Consider the following 18,590-nt stretch of genomic DNA (forward strand, 5'->3'; position numbering starts at 1 on the left):
TTCTTTCTTTCTTTCTTTCTTTCTTTCTTTCTTTCTTTCTTTCTTTCCATTCGTCATATCTCTCTAATATCTTGACTTTTCTTATCTATGGATAAGGAGATCAGGTTGACCTACATGATTGTTCAGTTATTTAGAGCAGATATCTTCATCTTTTTAATGTGTTATCCCTGGTACCAGATGTCAGTGGGGGTATAGAGCCATTTTTTTTTATTATATGAAATTTATTGTCAAATTAGTTTCCATACAACACCCAGTGCTCATCCCAAAAGATGCCCTCCTCAATGCCCATCACCCACCCTCCCCTCCCTCCCACCCCCCATCAACCCTCAGTTTGTTCCCAGTTTTTAAGAGTCTCTTATGCTTTGGCTCTAGAGCCATTTTGGAACTTTCTAGTTTCAAATGTTGGGCCACCTCTCCCGAGCACCCAGGTGGGGAGGCTTAGAGTTGTACAAATGGATCTGGAACTCTGCAGAGAGGCCCAAGTTGAGCATATGCTTTGGAACTTATTGGCATCAAGGTAGTAATTCAAGTCATTAGAGAGGATGAGATTTTTAAGGGATAGGATGAAGAAAGAGAAAAAAGAGGATGGGTAGTAGAAACTCCAATATTCAAAGGATGGGTAGAGGAAGAGGAGCCTGTGAAAAGTAAAAAGAAGGAAAACCCAAGAGGTCAAAAGTAATCCAGGGCTGACTATAATCCAAAAAACAAAAGCACATTAGAAATTCCAAAAGGGGTATTTGGGGAACAATTTCAAATTCTACAGAGAAGTGAGAAAAGATTGAAAAGCATCATTTGAATTTAGCAACAGAAGGATGATTGAAGTAACATTTCTGTTCACTTTAATGAAAACTCTCGTGCATCACTCTCTTCCCTGGGATAGGGTTTAGTGTGGTTAGAGATGGCTAGAGAAAGAGGGGCTAGCTTAGGGTTGCACACCATTCCACTATCTGCAAAGAGGGAGTGTGGTAGAAAGGAATTTCTTTTGGCTTCCTGAAGTAATATTACTGAAATCAACTTTATGTATTCTATTTGTGCACCCCACTCACGGACATCAAGGAATTGCTCCTTGGAAGGAGACTGTCGCAGGAATAAGGGTTTCTCCTTTTCCACCTTCAGAGCCTCCCCGTGTATAATCTATATAGCAAATGCTGTATGGAGAAACTGTATTTTCAGCTTCAGAAGTTGTGCAGGCCCAAATTATATGAATGTGTAGATTAGTTTTAAGAATATAAAGCCTTCCAAAAAAACAAAAAACAAAAAAGAAAAGAAACAGACTATAACTTCTACCAATCATGCTGAGTGAGACTGTGCTTTTATAGCATCTGACACTGGGCAATGAATCAGAAATAAAAGCTTTTAATGGTTGAGCTTTAAGTCAGATAAGTGTGTGTTTGGACACTGCCTCATATATTCTGGGTGATCTTGTGCAGGTTACTTAATTTATTTTAGTTCCCATTTCCTCGTAGGTGAAGTGAGAATGATAATCTCTACCTCTTAAGATTTTTTAAGTATTTAAAAGATAATAAACATTGAGCATTTAAAAGAGTGCTTTGCACATGACATTCCTCAATGAATGTTAAACCACTATTATTTCTATTCTAGTTAACTTTTCTTCTCTGCCTGGGACCCATCCCAGATTGAGGCTTTTCAGACATTGCTCCCCAACCACCGTAGGGTCCTCAACCTACTTTCTTTTCCTTCCTTCTTCCCTTCCTTCCTTCCTTCCTTCCTTCCATCCTTCCTTCCATCCTTCTATCCTTCCTTCTTTCTTTACACACATTTTTTCTTGACATTGGTTATACTTAGAGGCCAACTACTTTAAACCAACTTTTTTCTTTGGATCCTGATGCCTATTGAATACATTTTAAATTTATTTTCTTCCTTTTCATTACCAACTCTTCAACACAGTCTACACTCACCTTCTCTTTTCCATGATCTGTTTTGTTTGTACACTTTGAAAGGGAATTTTAGCCTCCTGACTCTGCTTATGGGAAGGTCATAAGCAGTGACCTGTTTCCAGTGAAAATCAATGACCTTTTAAATTATCACCCTCTGGAGTTATTCAGCTGCATATGATTCTGTTGAGAATCCTTTCTTTGAAAAATCTCTTCCCTTTCTTTTCTGTGTCACCACAACATCCTCACTCTTTTCTTCTTTTCCCTCCCACATCCTGGTCGTCGGAATTTCTCAAGAATTACACGTTAGCCTTCTCTTCTTTTTGACACACTAATTTCTCCAGACTTTGATCTGCTCAGAGTTTATATTATAACCTTGATGATGAAAAACATCAAGTCTACACTTGTGCTCCGAGTTTTTAACTTGTGTTCCACCTTCATATTTCCAAACATTTAGAACCACTGCTATCTTCGCATCCTTCAGCAGGTAAGCTCAACTGTCACGCCTCTTTGGGGCTCTGCTACTTTCCAGCCAATAAAGATCTCTCCCTTTTCTATGTTTCTTTTAGGCTGTCCCATTCAGATTAGGATCTGTCTTAACTCTGTGAAAACCACTATTATACATAGCTTACATGTACTCAGAGGGCAGTACTCAGATTGATATTTCTTGTGTCAAACTTAAGTACTTGTTAATTACTGCTTCTACTTTTTCCAAATGTCAGTGTGGCAGATCAAACACGAAACATAGGTAAACCTCAGAAAAGAAATTGTTTTACATCTAGAATGGTCTAATACTTATTTAGGAATTTGTGTTTGTTGTCAAGCTAAGTTTATTTAATAATATTAAAAGGCATAATTAGAATATGAGATTTAAGTGTATTAAATATTGAGGATCATATAAAACAAACACACTAAACAAATATGTTTCCTCTTTTTAAAAATTATTTGGCACTAGAATTTAATGTCATATGTTTCTACATAACCCTGGTTAGGAAATGAGTAGGGATTTTTTTTTTTTTTTTTCTGGAACATTAGAATGGGATATTTAGCAAACATTTTCTGACTCACAATTTGGAGACTGCAATTAATTCTCAATATAATTACTTTAATTAAAATCCACTACAATCTGGTTTGTGTAGTTAATTAAAAAAAATCCAAGGGTGGCAAGTCTTATGTTGAAAAAATATTTTGTTTTGTGTGGTATTGAGCAAAGCTTTCCTCAACTTTCATGTATTTTATTTGAAAAGATCCAAACTAAATCTCAAATAAGCATAGATTTAGTAAAATAAAAATAAACAAGACAGCCTCCTCAATACAAATCCATGCAAAAAGGAAGCGATTTTTTATTGATTTGAACAAAAGGACTATTTCTCGTATTTGTAACTAGTATACCTATGCCAATCTCAGAAAGTACATAGACTTGCTTATGTATTGTCTGGTTGAAAAATGACTAAGATTCTATTCTGGACAAGGCCATTTGGAAAGCCTCTTGGTGGTGGTCAAATAATAAATATGATACTATTTGGGGCTATATGGTAGAATACTGAAAGCTCAATTTGAATTCTTTTTAGCAGCTGAGTCACTGCAGGGCTTAGCAAGCGACTTTTATTTTTGCGCCTCAGTTTTTCTTGATCACAATTCAAAGGGAGAATTTCGATCAGAAAATATCATAAGTTGCTTAATGATGAGAAAAAGTTGAAGTCGGAGAAAGGGAAAAATAAAAATACTAATAAAGTCTTGTGGGAATTTTGCAAGCTAAGAGATGAAGGCCAGAGGTGGGTAAATTAACAACATTGACAAGTAGACACCATCAGTATTTTATGGGAGTCTGTCCAAAAGAAACGTGCCTCCGGGATGGCCTGTTTCTGGCACCAGGTGCCCGTTTATTTGATGTGTTGCTGCTGTGCCTTCATTTATTCACTCCCTTTATTCTATCAAACAGATTTGTGTTAACTAGCACCTATGGGATAGAGTGCTAGTGATTGGTGCCATCAGTAACGTGCGTGCTGATGTGACCGAACGTGACCTTGCTAAATTCTTCTCTTTCATCCTCACCCAGGCCTTATTTCAAGATGCGAGGCATTTGCAGGAATCACAAGATGTGGGTTAATATTTTAGGGATTGTGGGATCCATGGAGTTTGCAGTTCTGCGAAAACGTGCTTCTGGCTTTTGAACCCATCATCCTATTTCTCTTTCTTTCTTTCTTTCTTTCTTTCTTTTTTTTTTTTTTTTAACTTTTTTAAATGTTTATCTATTTTTGAGGGAGAGAGAGCCAGAGCGAGAATGGGGTAGTGGCAGAGAGGGAGACACAGAATCCGAAGCAGCCTCCAGCCTCCGAGTTGTCGGCACAGAGCCCGATGCGGGGCTCGGACCCACCAGCGGTGAGATCGTGACCCGAGCCGAAGTCGGCCGCCCAACAGACTGAGGCACCCAGGCGCCCCTCCATCGTCCTATTTCTCTTGTTGCCTTTATGCTACTGGAAAGAGCAAGGAATTCAAGACTAAGAGGCAAAACTTGGAGAGTCTGAAACTTATTTTAAATAACTTTGGCTCCTGGAGAAGGAGATGGCCAGTGGGAGTTCCACTTGTGCATGGTGAGGGCAGTCTGCTGCCTAGATTATGCTTAACGGTTTTGTGATTTATGTTTAGGTGGTAGCTGAGACTTAGAAGATGGGAGACCCAAAAGAAAATGGACACAACCTTCTTTTAATATTTTCCCTCGCTTTCATGAATCACCTGTGTTCGCCCCTTTCAGTTCACGGGGTAATCTTCAAACAACTGCAGAAAGAATGGGTTTGTAGGTAGGTCCATTCTTTTTAAGAAAAGATTTTTTTTATTCCAGTTGTACTTTCCTTGTATCCTGTCTGCTTTCTCTCTTTCTCTCTCTCTCTTTTATTGTTACACTCTGTGTACCTTCAAAGATCTATTCCTTTTCTTTAAAAAAAAAATGTAAAAGCTTTAGAGGTTTGTAAATCAGCACAGAAATGAACAATAGGTTGGTTTCTCCTTTTATAGTTAGGTTTATGAGAATGTAGAAGAAAATGACTTGGTTGGAAATAGATTGATTCCATGAAGCTAGGATAGGAAGGGCAAAGGAAAAGAGAATTTCTATGGCATTTTCATATGACACATGAATTCCATAGGGATTTGTCAGGTCTGAAGGATATTTTCTACATAGGGAGGACACTGACTGCTATGTAACTGATAACCTCCTAGGTAGTGTCCCTCCCTCTCTAGGCTTCTCTGACCCAGTGTAAGTTACAATCAGAGGGGAATTTCCTTATTTGAGGTCTTCTCACTTCAGTGACTTTCTAAGTAGAAATGAGAGAACCCAGAAAAGTTTTGAAAAAAGTTTTAGTTCTTCCTGGCAATTACATGTTCCCCCCACCCCCACCCCCACCCCGTATGTCATTTGGATGTGAGGAACTCTTATTACCTTAGGAACAAATATGGAATGGTTTTCTTGCAAAGTGAACTTGATTTGGGGTCAACAACTGGAGAATATTCCATTTTTTCTCCAGTGGCTTCACAATAAAATGTATGCTCAATATAACTGAGGAGAAAGACTAGAAATGTTTCTTTTTAGTCATGTGTGAATATTTGTATAAGTACAGTGAAGATAAAATTTGAGTAGTTAAGAATATAAAGGCAACACACTCTTCAATTTTCTTAACACTTAAAAATGTGCATACTATGGACAGATATCTAGGAATTTGCTTCAAATTTCCACTGGCTATGTTATGTAGAAACAGATACCATCATATTCCTTTTCTAAAAAAGTGAAAAAGAGAAGTAACAAAGAATAAATGTTTCATGGGCCATTGATTATAGGACTCAATATGATTATGTGTAGTGTGTGGGTGTGTAAGAGTGAATGAGAGAGAGAGGGAGAAAGAAAGACAATGAGAGAGAGAGAGAGAGAGAGAGAGAGAGAGAGAGAAAGGGAAAGATAGAAGAGAAAAAAGAGGTGTTTGATTGGTGGGATTAGGATATTTCTTATAATAATTTAAAAAATTCTACAGCTATGTTTAACACATGAATAAACTCTAGTCACAAACTTTTAACTCAGTTTATTCTTTAGATTTGATTTTTGTGTTTTCCTTCATCTAGCTGGCAAGATGGTCACTCTGTTGCTAAAAAGGATTCGGTAAAATTAAGATAATTATTTGTCATAATATCAGATCAATGAATTCGACCAGAATCATCCTCTGAAAGGTTTTAAAGTGGTCTAAATTAAATCTATTCAAAAATTTTGCCATAAAATAATGAAAAACAGACTAGTTAATGGGACAGTACCAAGATAGACACATTTAAAATTTGAAACCATTCTCTTCATATTGAAATATCTATTAATACTCTTATTTTCATACAAGAAAATCAATTTCCCAGAGTAATTCTTTTTCTAACTTTTAGAGAATTTTAAAATTTATTAAAATTTATTATTATTAAATTTTATTAAATTTATTAAATTTTAAATTTATTTTGAGAGAGAGAGAGAACACAAGTGGGGAAGGGGCAGAGAGAGGGCGCGAGAGAATCCCAAACAGGCTTTGCACCACCAGTGCAGAGCCCAGTGTGGGGCTTGAACTCACGAACCATGAGTGCATGACCTGAACCAAAGTCGGACACTACTGACTGAGCCACCCAGGTGCTCCTGCTTTTCTAATTTTTAAAATGTTAGCTATTAGGGCATGAAACTGACCTCATTTCTGATGCCGGTAGGTATGTGACATGTTAATAAACTCAGACATTGCTTTTCTTCTTTTCTAGTTTAACTCTTGAATTAAAAATTTGTTTCATACTGATTGCTGATCGATGCCAGCATGCTCCTATGCCTAGTATGAATTTTGAGGTTTTTTCACTGTAATTTAATATAAATAGCCTGTTTACCTGTGAGTTCCTTGATGTTTGGGATTATTATGTAGCACAATGTTTGGTCCATAGTAGATACTCAGTAAGTGTTTGTGGAAAGAATAAAATTTTCAAAATGACTCTTCTAGATGGATTGGCTAGCTTTAATTTGCTCCCTAAAAGTAGACTGCTTTCCTAAACTTATATACTATTTTGTTACTTTCTACTGTAAGTCATAACCAAACCCAGGCCTCTTAAGTATAGATGTACCTGAACTGATCTATCACTAATTCTACAAAAATGATTGAAAAATTTGTCCAAGGATTATTCCTTTGGATAAGTACATCACATATTAGTTGGTATTCAAATTAAATAGTAATCTACACATAAAAATTAAACTTAACAAAGTATGCCAAATTAAAAGTGAAAACCAAATATCTAACCTTACTACACATGACTGTTGCTGAATTGAGAATTGAGACAAGCTACTGTGCTGTCCATGTATTTGCCAAGGTCAGGTTCAGTTAACAGCCAACACCACGGAGCAGTGCGCAAAGGTGCTGGTTAGAAGGACGTGCCCACCACCCACCCCATAAAACACTTGTAGGCAGTAAGAACTCCAGACACATATTAGTGAAGAGACTCTTACTAACTTATACAGGAGCACTGAACCCCCGAATTTCCCTCTGTATCTATACAGAGATGATGTTTGTGATGCAGAGAGCCTTAATATCCATAAATATCCAAATAACTCCAACAGACCATTTATTTATTTAAATTTTATTTAAATCCAAGTTGGTTAACATATAGTGAAATAATGGTTTCAGGAGTAGAATTTAGTGATTCATCACTTACATACAACACCCAGTGCTCATCCCAACAAGTGCCCTCCTTAATGCCCATTGCCCATTTAGCCCATTTGCCTACCCAACACCCCCCAGCAACCCTCAGTTTGTTTTATAGAGCATTTGAATCTTATACTTTCTAGATTATGGAAATGAACAACTTTTCCTGGAACATTATCTACTCTTTCAGGGAAGGTAAATAATCAAATGTCTTAAAGATACAGTACTAAGTATGCCTCCTGATTTTCTTGTTTGCCCTTAATTGATGAGCCTGTGCCTCGTCTCCTACAGACCACTCTGAGTCTCCTTATAGATTATAGAATTTAAGGAGATTATAAATATCACTCATTCATTCATTCTTTAAATAATTCACCAACTATTGGGAGTTTCAATAAGTTTGTACTGGGGGTAGAGAAGTAAAAAGAAACCCCAAACTGGAAAACAAAGCAGCCAAAATAAAAAACAAATAAAGCCAGAAGTAACTTGTCTTCATAGGATGAACATGAAAAAGTTCATATACATAAAGATATTGTTATGAAGGAAACGCTTAATGCACTATTATCAGATGTAAAAGTTGGAAGGACCAAATAAGAAACACAGAAGTACACAGCATGCTGGTGTGTGTGTGTGTGTGTGTGTGTGTGTGTGTGTGTGTGTGTTTCCCAGCTATTGCATGCACCTACAATGCCCCCTTCAGGAGAACATCACTGACCACTGTCCCACTCCCGGCGGGGCTAAGGAAACCATTGCTGCCTTCTCCGTACCTTCTGTGACCTCGTTTGTAGTTCTTCAGTTGTCTTTACCATGTGATTAGAAATGATCTCTTTGGAGCACTTAGTTGGTTCAGTCAGTGGAAAAGCTTTACTTTTGGGGGGACAGGGAACTGAAGTTCACTCTTGGGCTGTCAGCAGCAAGGTTGTGGCAGGAGCTGGAAAGGACACGGCATGTCCTAGGGTGGCCTGCTTTGGGCACGGAGTGTGGCAGCGGCTCTTGGTAGCCTGCATTTCTTCCTCTTAGCCCACCTCTGATTTCAGCCCAGCTTTGAGTGACATACCCTGGGAGTCCAGACTCATCTGCTGGCAGGTATGTCTTGTTTTCCTGGGAACGGGCTCAGAGAAATACAGACGGGGTGGCAGGGATACCTGTCCCTGGGAGCAATCCTTCACCAAGACTCAAATCAAGACACCAGCATAAGTAGCAGAGGTCACTAAGCACTAAGTGGCTGGCGCTTTTCTGCTCCAGATTTCCACATAATACCCAACACAATTTCTCTACAAACAGACACACACTTCCCTTATTTGTAATTAAGTCCAGCCAAGGACAACTTGACTGATACTTTTTGTTTTAGAACATCTATCTTCTAATTGCTGTGTAAGATTTATATCATTTGAATATTTGTCTTATTGGGTGTCAGGGAACCCTGGATAGGAAACATGTACAAACCCAGGTAATAGCTCAAGGGATAAACTTGCCCAGCTCTACTTGGAAACCTTTATAATGACCAACGGTAGATGCTATGAGTTGCAAGATTTAAAGAATCCTCAGGAAGAAGAATGTATGCGCTGAGCGTTCCCAAAACCTTCAGCCTTCTGGGGTTACTCTGTCCTTTCAAATACAAATTCAATAACTGAACCCCTCCTGCACAAAGGCACTAAATGATGCAGTCAGTCTAATACCTTGTCTCTTATTTCCCTGGGTAGGGGAGTGGAGGAGAATGCGTACAAGATGCTCTCAGCTCATATATCCTCCCATTGGCTGTTCCTGTCTCCCTTTAATTCACTCTGTATCAGCCATCCTGCTGTACCTGTCTCCTGCCCACACCAATTCATTCTAAGCCACAGTCACCTGTCCTCTATTCCTCTTTTGTAGCACCAGCCCCGACCTGCTACAGAGAACTTTACATGAAGGCTTGGTGAAAGTGGCAAGGAATTACAGCACAAATCAGTAAACAACCTAAGTTCGAGTAAGTGAATAACCTTATCTCAAGTTCATCGGCCATTTCTGCTCATATTTTCTTTTGGGCCACTGGCCTGCTGCCATTTTTGTGGGTCCATTCTCTCACTCTAGGGTCTTTTCCCCCCGCATCTTTCTCCTAGTTCCAAATTCACCTCCCACCCATTTCAAAGAAAACCTTTTCAAAATAGACATTATAACTACATGTAAAATTTACTGATAATTCGTTCCATGGAAGAATTTAGCTTCTGTTTTTCAACCTTATTCCAGTCTGCCCCAGACTTTGCCTTTTGAAGTCCCAATATATCCTCTCAAACAAAATGCCAGTTTGCAATACATATTTAGCAATCCAAGAATTGTTAGAAATTTTGAAAATCACAGCTTTTCTTTAACTGCTTAAAGATCAAATTCTTAGGTGGTTTCAAGGTCAGAGCATTACTCATAGCTCTGTGACCAGGGGCTTTTGTTAAAGGAAGCAGGACAGGAGTAGACTTTGTTACCCTTCCCTTTGTGAATAGAAAATCCAAGGGTCAGAATTTACGCCATCTGCCCCTCCTCATGGCCAAATCCAGCTCCAACTGCCTAATATGGGCTGTGGTCCCATTGAGACTGAGGGTCCCATTGAGACTGAGGGTCCCATTGAGACTCAGACTGAGGTCTGAGAGACCTATACTGTAGCTCTAGAGGATGTCTCAGGTTCACATCATGGGGAAGGACCAGAAGTAAGAGAGATAGAAAAGAAGTTTTTACAACTTCTGCCAAAATATATATCTTTGAATTGGGCTTGGGATGCTACATTGACTGCCTTCTAGTGCTGCATCATGAAGCCAAAATTGTTTTCCCGAAATTCACTAAGCCAGACTCTAGTTTCTAAGGATGCGTGAGGTGGGGAAAGCAGAGAGCTGTTGGTGCTAACTTAATGGCGTTATTCATTTCTTCATGTTCTTTTTTCTGAGTACATTTCCAGTCCCATTCTCTTTCTCGCTCCTTTCTGGGACTCCGATGACACATAAGTTGGATATTTTGTTATAGTTCCACAGGTTCCTGAGGTGTCTCCCCTCTTCTTCCCCTGCCCTAGTCCTTCTGTTTTCTGTTTTCAGACTGGAAAATTTCCATTGTTCTGTCTTCAGCTTCATTGATTCTTCACTCTATCCTTTCCATTCTGCTATTGAGACCATCCATTAAGTTTTTTGTTTGTTTTTGTATTACATTTTTCAATTCTAAAATTTCCATTCGATTCTTCTTTATATTTTCTTTGCTGAGACTTTCTATTTTTTTTATTTATTTCAGTCATGTGTATAATTGTTTGCTGGAGCATGTTTGTTGGATTGCTGCTCTAAAATCATTGTTATTTATTTATTTATTTATTCATTTTAGAGAGAGAGAGAGCATGAGCGAGGCAGAGGGGCAGAGGGAGAGAGAGAGAGAGAATCCCAAGTAGGCCATGCTCAGCACAGTGTTCAACATGGGGCTAGATCTCATGACCCTGGGATCATGACCCGAGCCAAAATCAACAGTTGGTTGCTCAACTCACTGAGCCACCCAGACACCTCCATTGTCAAGTATTCCTAGCCTCTGTGTCATCTGGGTGTTGGTGTTTGTTGGTTATGTTTTCTGATTCGTGCTGAGATTTTCCTGGTTCCTGATAGGCTGAGTGGTTTTTGACGAAAATATAGATGTCTGGATCTTATGTAAAACCTCTGTGATAGTCGGCCTCCCCTGACTCAGATCAGGTAGGTGAAGAAGGGCACTGCCTCGTGACTGCCACGAGGGGTGGAAATCCACGTTTCTCACTGACAGCTGGAGAAGAGGTGATCCTCATTATTGCTGGGTGTAGGTGTGGGTGGAAGGTCAGGCTTCTTGCTAGGTCTCTGCTGATACTACTCTGGCTTGGAGGCGGGCGGGAGTGCCTTGTTACTGCTCCTCACATGGCCTCCACCAACACCGTGGGGCTGAAGAGGTCCTTCTTACACTAGGCAGTGATCAAAGTTTTGATTTTTTTCTAGGCCACCTCTGACACCACCCAGTGGGATGAGGGAGGGGCAGGGATGGAAATCTAGCCTCCCCAGTGACACTAACGGGATGGAGTTGGGTGGCGTATGGGACCTGGCATAGTGAAGAGCCCCGTCGTCATTTGGGTCTCCTTTGATACCAGTCTAGTGGAAGGGTTGGGGCACTTCATTATAGCCTGGCAAAGGTGGAAGGCTGTGTACCCTACTTGGACTTTGCTGGTGAGAGTATGGTTGGGGGGGGGGCACAGTTTTGTCTGTGGTATTTAGCTGGATTAGGATGCTTATTTTACAGAAGTTTTCTGTCTAGCTGTGATGTTCCTTTGGATAATGGGAGCAGGTTTACTGTAGCTTTTTTTTTTTTTTTTTTGGTAGCTGTTGGTGTTTCTGAATTCCTGGCTTATCCAGAAAGCAGTCTGGAATACCTGAAGCAAAGAAAGCACAAAATCCCAAACCCAAAAACCTAGAGAACTTACCACTGTGTCTTTCCATGGTTCTCAAAATCTCTAGCCAGACTTCTTTGTTCTCTGTAGCTTTCAGGATCTTCTTACATTGGTTTTATGTATAATGTCTCTGTTTGTTTATGCTCTAGTTAGCATAAGGAAACTTAGGCTGGGGAAACTACTCCAGCTCCATTTTTCCAGAAGTAGAAATATCTCCGATGTCAAGATAGAGTAACTTTGAGGTTTTAGAGGCTCAGTGGGCTCTCCTGAGACTCTCATTTGTGGTTGTCTGTTTTGGTCTTAATGCTGAACCACTCCGAGCAGTATCTGGCTGTGTAAGAGGTGTGCCTCCTCCTGCCCAGACACTACCATGTTCCAAACCCATTACCCGGCTCCATCCTGATATCCTTATGTACGTATCTACTCATGTGCTTCTACTGGGTCCTTCCCAGTGTCTAGTCTACGTCTGTCCTCTGTTGAGAAACTGAATAAAAATTCTCTGTAGGATGGAGAACGAGTACTAAGAGGGATAAAAATAATCTCAATTATGCTATAATTTGACATGCTCTAATATTTGTTCAAGTCAAATTTAAATTTATCATTTAGTGATTTTGTTTTTAAATGGGCGTATTTGAATCGCCCAAAACAACTGTTTTCTCGAGAGAAAAAAGTTTCATTCTCTTCGTAAGGAGACTGTTGTATGTGTGTTATATTGCTGAATAGTAGAGAAAGACTAAATAATATTGGAGATAATAGTGTAAATGAAAAAAATCTCCACTTAAATACTGTCGCTGTCTTGTTAGAGAATTAACTTGCATAATTATTTTTAATTCCAAATGCCTCCATATTGGCCATCTGTTTTTTCCTGGCATTGAGAGTCAAGAAAGACGAGGCAGAAAGTACGTGAAATAAAATGGTTCCTAATGAAGAAAGTGTGTTTAACCTTAGAACCCTAATATCAAACCCTAATATTAATTAAACTAATATTATGCCTTCATAATTTTCTTTCAAAAATAATTTCCCCCCTCTGAAATGTCTTGGACAAGCTACTTCTTACTACCAGCCATGTCTCAAGGGATGAGTACTGACTGGAAATTTTGAGCTTCTATAAAAGTGTTTATTAAATTTTTGAATAATTGTATTAAATACCAACAATAAGCAATCATCATTTTCATGTTTGTTGAGCAATTGCTCCTTGTTGAACCACAAACTTGGGATACAGAATTCAGAATAAAGGGCAAAGTACAAGAAGTTCTTTGCATGGGTAATGTATTCATAGATGCTAAGAAACAAATAAACCAACCAATCAACCAAACAAACCTCAACTAAAAATGAATTGAACATGAAAATAGCATTAGAACAAGTTTAAAATACCTGGGGGAAAAATAAATCATAATAACAGTGTGTATTAAACACATTTTTTTTGAAGAGCTTATGTCCACCTTTTCTCTGCTTTATGCAACTTTCCCCCCTTTAAACTTAGAATGGTTTAAGGGGAAGAGGGTTGTTATATCATTTTATTTTTCTTTCAGTTACAAAGGAGACATGAGAGTGTGGAAATGTCTTCAGGACTCATATCCTCCAACTACCTGTCCAGTGAGGATATCCCTTCTAAGGATCATGTCTGTCTAAACTACAGCAGGAGCAGAGAACTGCTCCCACTTTGAGGCATGACTTTTTTTCCCCCTCTAGCTTCAATTGGTGGAGAGTCTTTCCTCATACTAAGCTGAAGTGTTCCTCTATGTTCTAGTTTGGCCATAGGGAGTAATTCTAGGCTCTCTTCCATATGATGGGCTTCAAATGATTTTTTTCTCTTGTAGGTTCAATATTCTCAGGTTCTTCAGCTATTCCATTTTGATAGTTATTCTAGACATTTTAGTACTGTAATAACCTTTTTCCTTCAATGCTCCCTAGGTCATAAATGTATCTACTAAAATATGATTAGAAAGTCAATTTTAAAAAAAATTCATTTCAGTTCAATTCAGGGAATAGTTATCAAGCACTTTTGATGTGCCAGACACTCTGTTGGGCCTTGGGGACTATGAGAGTGAACACGACCATCTGTCCTCCTGAAGATCACAGTTAGCAGAGACAGATATTCAATGAGTAATTACAGCTGTGATGAGGGTTATGGAAGAAGTTGTAAAGTTGTCTAAAGCAAAGGGAGTTTAATGAATCCTGGAGAATCATGGAAGGCTTCTATGATGAGGAGATGTTTCAGTGAAGTCTTGAAGCATGAGTAGAAATTAGCCGGGATGCTAGAGGTTCAGACAGTGGGAATGGTACATGAGGAAGCCTTCAGGTTCCCAAAGTCCAAGGGAAGACACTGTTTAGGAGGAGGATTCCACGGTCTCATATCAGTGCAGAGTCTTGAGTGGCTATCACCACTAGGTATTGGAAACTCCATTGTTCAGAAAGGAGCAAGCCCTTGACTCTTCTTTCTGTGTGTGTTCCCTGGCTTTCACACTGACGCCTCTACTTATTTACATCACAGTTTTAACAACTGCCCTGGTTATATGAACATATTATCTCAGAAATAAATGCTTCAAAGGTTTTACGTTTGGAAAAAGTGCTCAAGGCAGACAGTCACTCTTTCTACTTGGCTATATTTACGTGCCACATGGCCAATCAGGTAAAGACCAAAAGGTGTTTAATAGATTTAGCATAAAGGAAGTCATTGGTGACATTCCAAAGAGCTCTTCGTGGCTTGGTGGGAGAGGAAGTCAGATGGCAGTAGGGTAGAGAGTGAATAAGAGGTGAGCTAGAAAATACAGAGAATGCAGACACTCTAAAGGATCTTGGGTGTAGAAAGAAGAAAAGAGATGGGATAAATATCCAGAGGACAAGAAGAATAAAGAAATGTCAGGGTTTTGTTTTTTTTTAAAGGAAAGATGATCACAAGATTAAACATTGCTGGAAGTACACGACTATTTATTTAAAAGTGAGAAATATGGGAAAAAGTTTCCCCCAAAAGAGGCCTTACCTATGACCTTTGGTTATTTCCAATTTGGTTTAGAAGGTAAATATGAAACATAAGTAATGGCATAAGAATAAGACATCCTATAAAAAGAACTTTTGTTGTGAACTAGTTGTGTGATGAGAAAGGGAAGAAAAGAGAAAAGAAAATTAGGTACTATACATTGAGGTGACAATGCTTTCAAAAGGTGGTAGCAAGCTAGAGATCAATGTGGGCTGGAGGTTTAAACACAGAAGAGAGCTTGAAGTTCATCTTGACGTTCAATCAGTTTGACTTTAGGCAAGTTATGTAGCCTTTCGAAGCTTCTGCTTTCTGTTTGTAAAAAGGGGATCATGATGCTGAACTCACACGCTTTGTGTTTGTGAAGAGGAGATAGTTCTTGTAAAGCTCCTACTTTGATTAACGTACAATAAATGATAGTTCACGTAAAATAATAGAACATGGGACTTGAATGGCAGAGACGCTATTTCTCTATCATGGTTTGCACATAGTAGGTGTTCACAAACCACTGGAGAGAAAAAAGAAAAAAAGTGAAATGCACAATGTAAGCAAATATGTGAAACTTAAAAAATATATGTGAGGGCAAATGATGACAAATTAGATGGATCTAAAGTTCATTGTGTTCACGATATTAGGAAAATCTGGGCGATCAGGGTACTTGGAAGCTAACTCAGAAATGGTAAATCATGATATATGTATTAATGACATTATCTGTTATAACAGGTATAAATCTTAGTTCAGAATGATGCAGAAATGTAAGAAACATAACTTGATTCTTCTATATAGCAACTAAATTTTTCTTTGAATTTTTTGTTGTTGTTGCTGTTGTTTAGTTTTTATTTTATAATCGTAACTTAACTCTGCAATACAGCTAGACCTGGAGGAGAGTAAGGAAACTATGGAACCCACAGTACTACAGTGAGAGCACAAAGATTATGGAATATTTCAGGCAGATGGGGGTGAAGGGGTGCTTTCCTGTGCTACAGAAGGAATGGCCTGATAGTTAAGATAAAACACAAGTCAAATTTATTAGGTTTGTCCATAGTCAGCAATGGTGATCTTCTTCCTGGTCTTGCTGTTCCTGGGCCCAAAAGTCTCCACAGCTTCCACAATATTCCTGCCCTCTTTCACCTTGCCAAAGATCATATGCTTGCCATCCAACCACTCAATCTTGGCAGTGCAGATGGAAAACTGGGACCCACATTAGTGTGGGTCTAGCATTTGCCATGGACAAGATGCCAGGACCTGTATGCTTCAGGATGAAATTCTCATCGTCACATTTCTCCCTATAGATGGACTTGCTGCGAGTGCCATTGTGGTGTGCGAAGTCACCACCCTGGCACCTAAATCCCAGGATAATCCTGTGAAAGCAGGAGATTTTAAACCAAATTCTCCGTCTCCAGTGCTCAGAGCACAAAAATTCTCAAAAGTTGTTGGAACTCTGTCTGCAAACAGCTCGAAGGAGACATGGCCCAAAGGCTCGCCCTCTAGCACGGTGTTGAAGAACACAGTGAGGTCGCAGGTGGCCTCAGGGGGCAGCATCTGCAAGACCTCTTTGAATCTTCAGTTCCTGAGGCCATCAGACACCTACACTGTCTCTCTTTTCCCTGGCTTGGGTCTAAGTTCCAGGGAGATGTATGCAATTTCAAGATGTTATATGACCTATTTTGTTTTTGAGTCATCCATCCACAGAAATATTTGCTGACCAATCCATGGTTCCATTTAGTCTTTGCTCTCTGATCCATATAGTAAACTCTTGAGACAACTCTCATTCTTGTCCATCGAGGGCCTCAGGTCCAATGGATCTCTCTGGTATTTTCATGTCAGGCTTGAAAACTGAAACATCAAGCTTTTATGCTATTCCCTAGTAAGGGACTTCTCCTGGGACGTATCTATGGCTTCATTTGCCTTGATGCCTAAGTTGTGCCTTTATCACTTCCTTGGGTTTATGATCTAAGAGAAGGGGCAAATATCCATCTTTGTTCTCTGTCTCCCAGACCACCTCAGGGTCTTGCCTCCTCAATGAAGTTCTAATATGGAGAGCAGAGTCAATACTATCTCTAAACCACCATACTTTTTCTTTCTTCTGCTGTCCCCCAGCCTAGTAGATTACTTTTCTAGTATTCAGGGAAGATCCCTCCCTTTATAATTTTTGATAGCTCCCCCCCCAGATTCATTTTTGCCCCTCAAATAATCATTTTGTGGCGTTATGATTTTGGCAAATATAAACCAGGCACTCATAGGAAGCTTCTGTTTTCTGCGTTACCCTGTCACGCCTGTATCCTGAGGAAATAACTAGAATAGACAGATTATTTGCCTGAATTAGGTGAGCAAGTGGAAAAGGGGAAAGTGGGAACTTTAGGAAAAATCCATTCATATTTCAGCATCCTGTGATAATGACAATACATTGCATTACCTTACAATTTGCTGCATAACTTGTAAAAAGTAAATTGATAGAAGCCCTATATTTGTTATTGAAATTTGATCAGTCTTCTCCAGCAATGCACTTTTAGCACATTTTTATTCATCTGAATTCTTTATCCACATTGTTTGGAAACAAATTCTGTACAAATTCCTTTAGCTCACCTGATGAAAATTTAGACTAGTTGTTAATGTCTGACGATCACAATTCTGAGATTATAGTGGCAACATTTTTGGATGCTCATTACAGTTCATTTTACAAAGGAGATTACCCTAATCCAGACTCTGTTCTGTTGGAAGAGTCTTGGAAAGTCAGTATTGATTTTTGCCCAAGGTTTCTTGGTCACTTCCCAAGGGCATAAAATTACTCTTGGCAGTTTTGTGCTAAGTAGTATAGCATATACTATTTTTACTTACTTAAAACTTTATTCAATATAAAAATCAATTAGCAGGTTGGAAGATTCCCAGTTTCAGTCAATGCCTTCATGGAAATAAATTTCTGATCGGTGCTTTGTATCATTGGCAAAATATTAGGATGAATTTCATTTCATTTTTGAATCTAAGGAGTGTTACATGGGTTTGTAATTGCTTTTGTTACCCAGGCAGTTTCTCTACGAGATATCCTCTCCACACCAACCTCAGGATAAAAGCTGGCATCCCTCAGAGATACCTGTCGGATTTGATGTTCTAGCATCAACATTTTTAATAACACGGCACAATGAAATTGGGGATTGGCAAGGTGATGACTCATGGCATAAGTATTCAAGATTGCCTTTCTAAATGTCCAAGTAAATATTCTAGGTTTTGGACATAAACCTCCAGTGCTATGTAGAAGGATTCACAGTTAAGGGTAATACAACCCTTTGGGAAAGTTCCTAAAGAAGTTTGTGATCTGTACTAGTTGCGAAAGCCCAAGGACGAGTACAGCTGTAGGACTTCTTGCCCCCATGACAGCAGCAGGTATGTTGTTAAAATATACTATTCAAAGTGCGTGTGATGTTATTCTTGAACAATTGATGTCTCTGGGCCATCTGGCATTTCATGGGTAGGCACTGCACCAGCACCATGTGGTGAGGTGCCAGAGGCAGGAAATTGTGGTTTATTTCATTGTTTTGCTAAGAAAGACTCAGAAGTCAGTCATTGCATGACATTTCTGCAAGTGTCTTCCAGTTGGAGAGAACACACTTAGACAGTGG

At 39.1% G+C, this 18,590-nt stretch overlaps 1 pseudogene; it reads right to left on the minus strand.

The window, feature by feature from the left end:
• Positions 1-15,856: 15,856 nt before the first annotated feature.
• LOC125921515 (peptidyl-prolyl cis-trans isomerase A-like) lies at positions 15,857-16,515 on the minus strand (annotated as a pseudogene).
• Positions 16,516-18,590: the final 2,075 nt, after the last annotated feature.

Source organism: Panthera uncia, chromosome C2 (assembly GCF_023721935.1).
Source record: "Panthera uncia isolate 11264 chromosome C2, Puncia_PCG_1.0, whole genome shotgun sequence".
Lineage (NCBI taxonomy): Eukaryota > Metazoa > Chordata > Mammalia > Carnivora > Felidae > Panthera > Panthera uncia.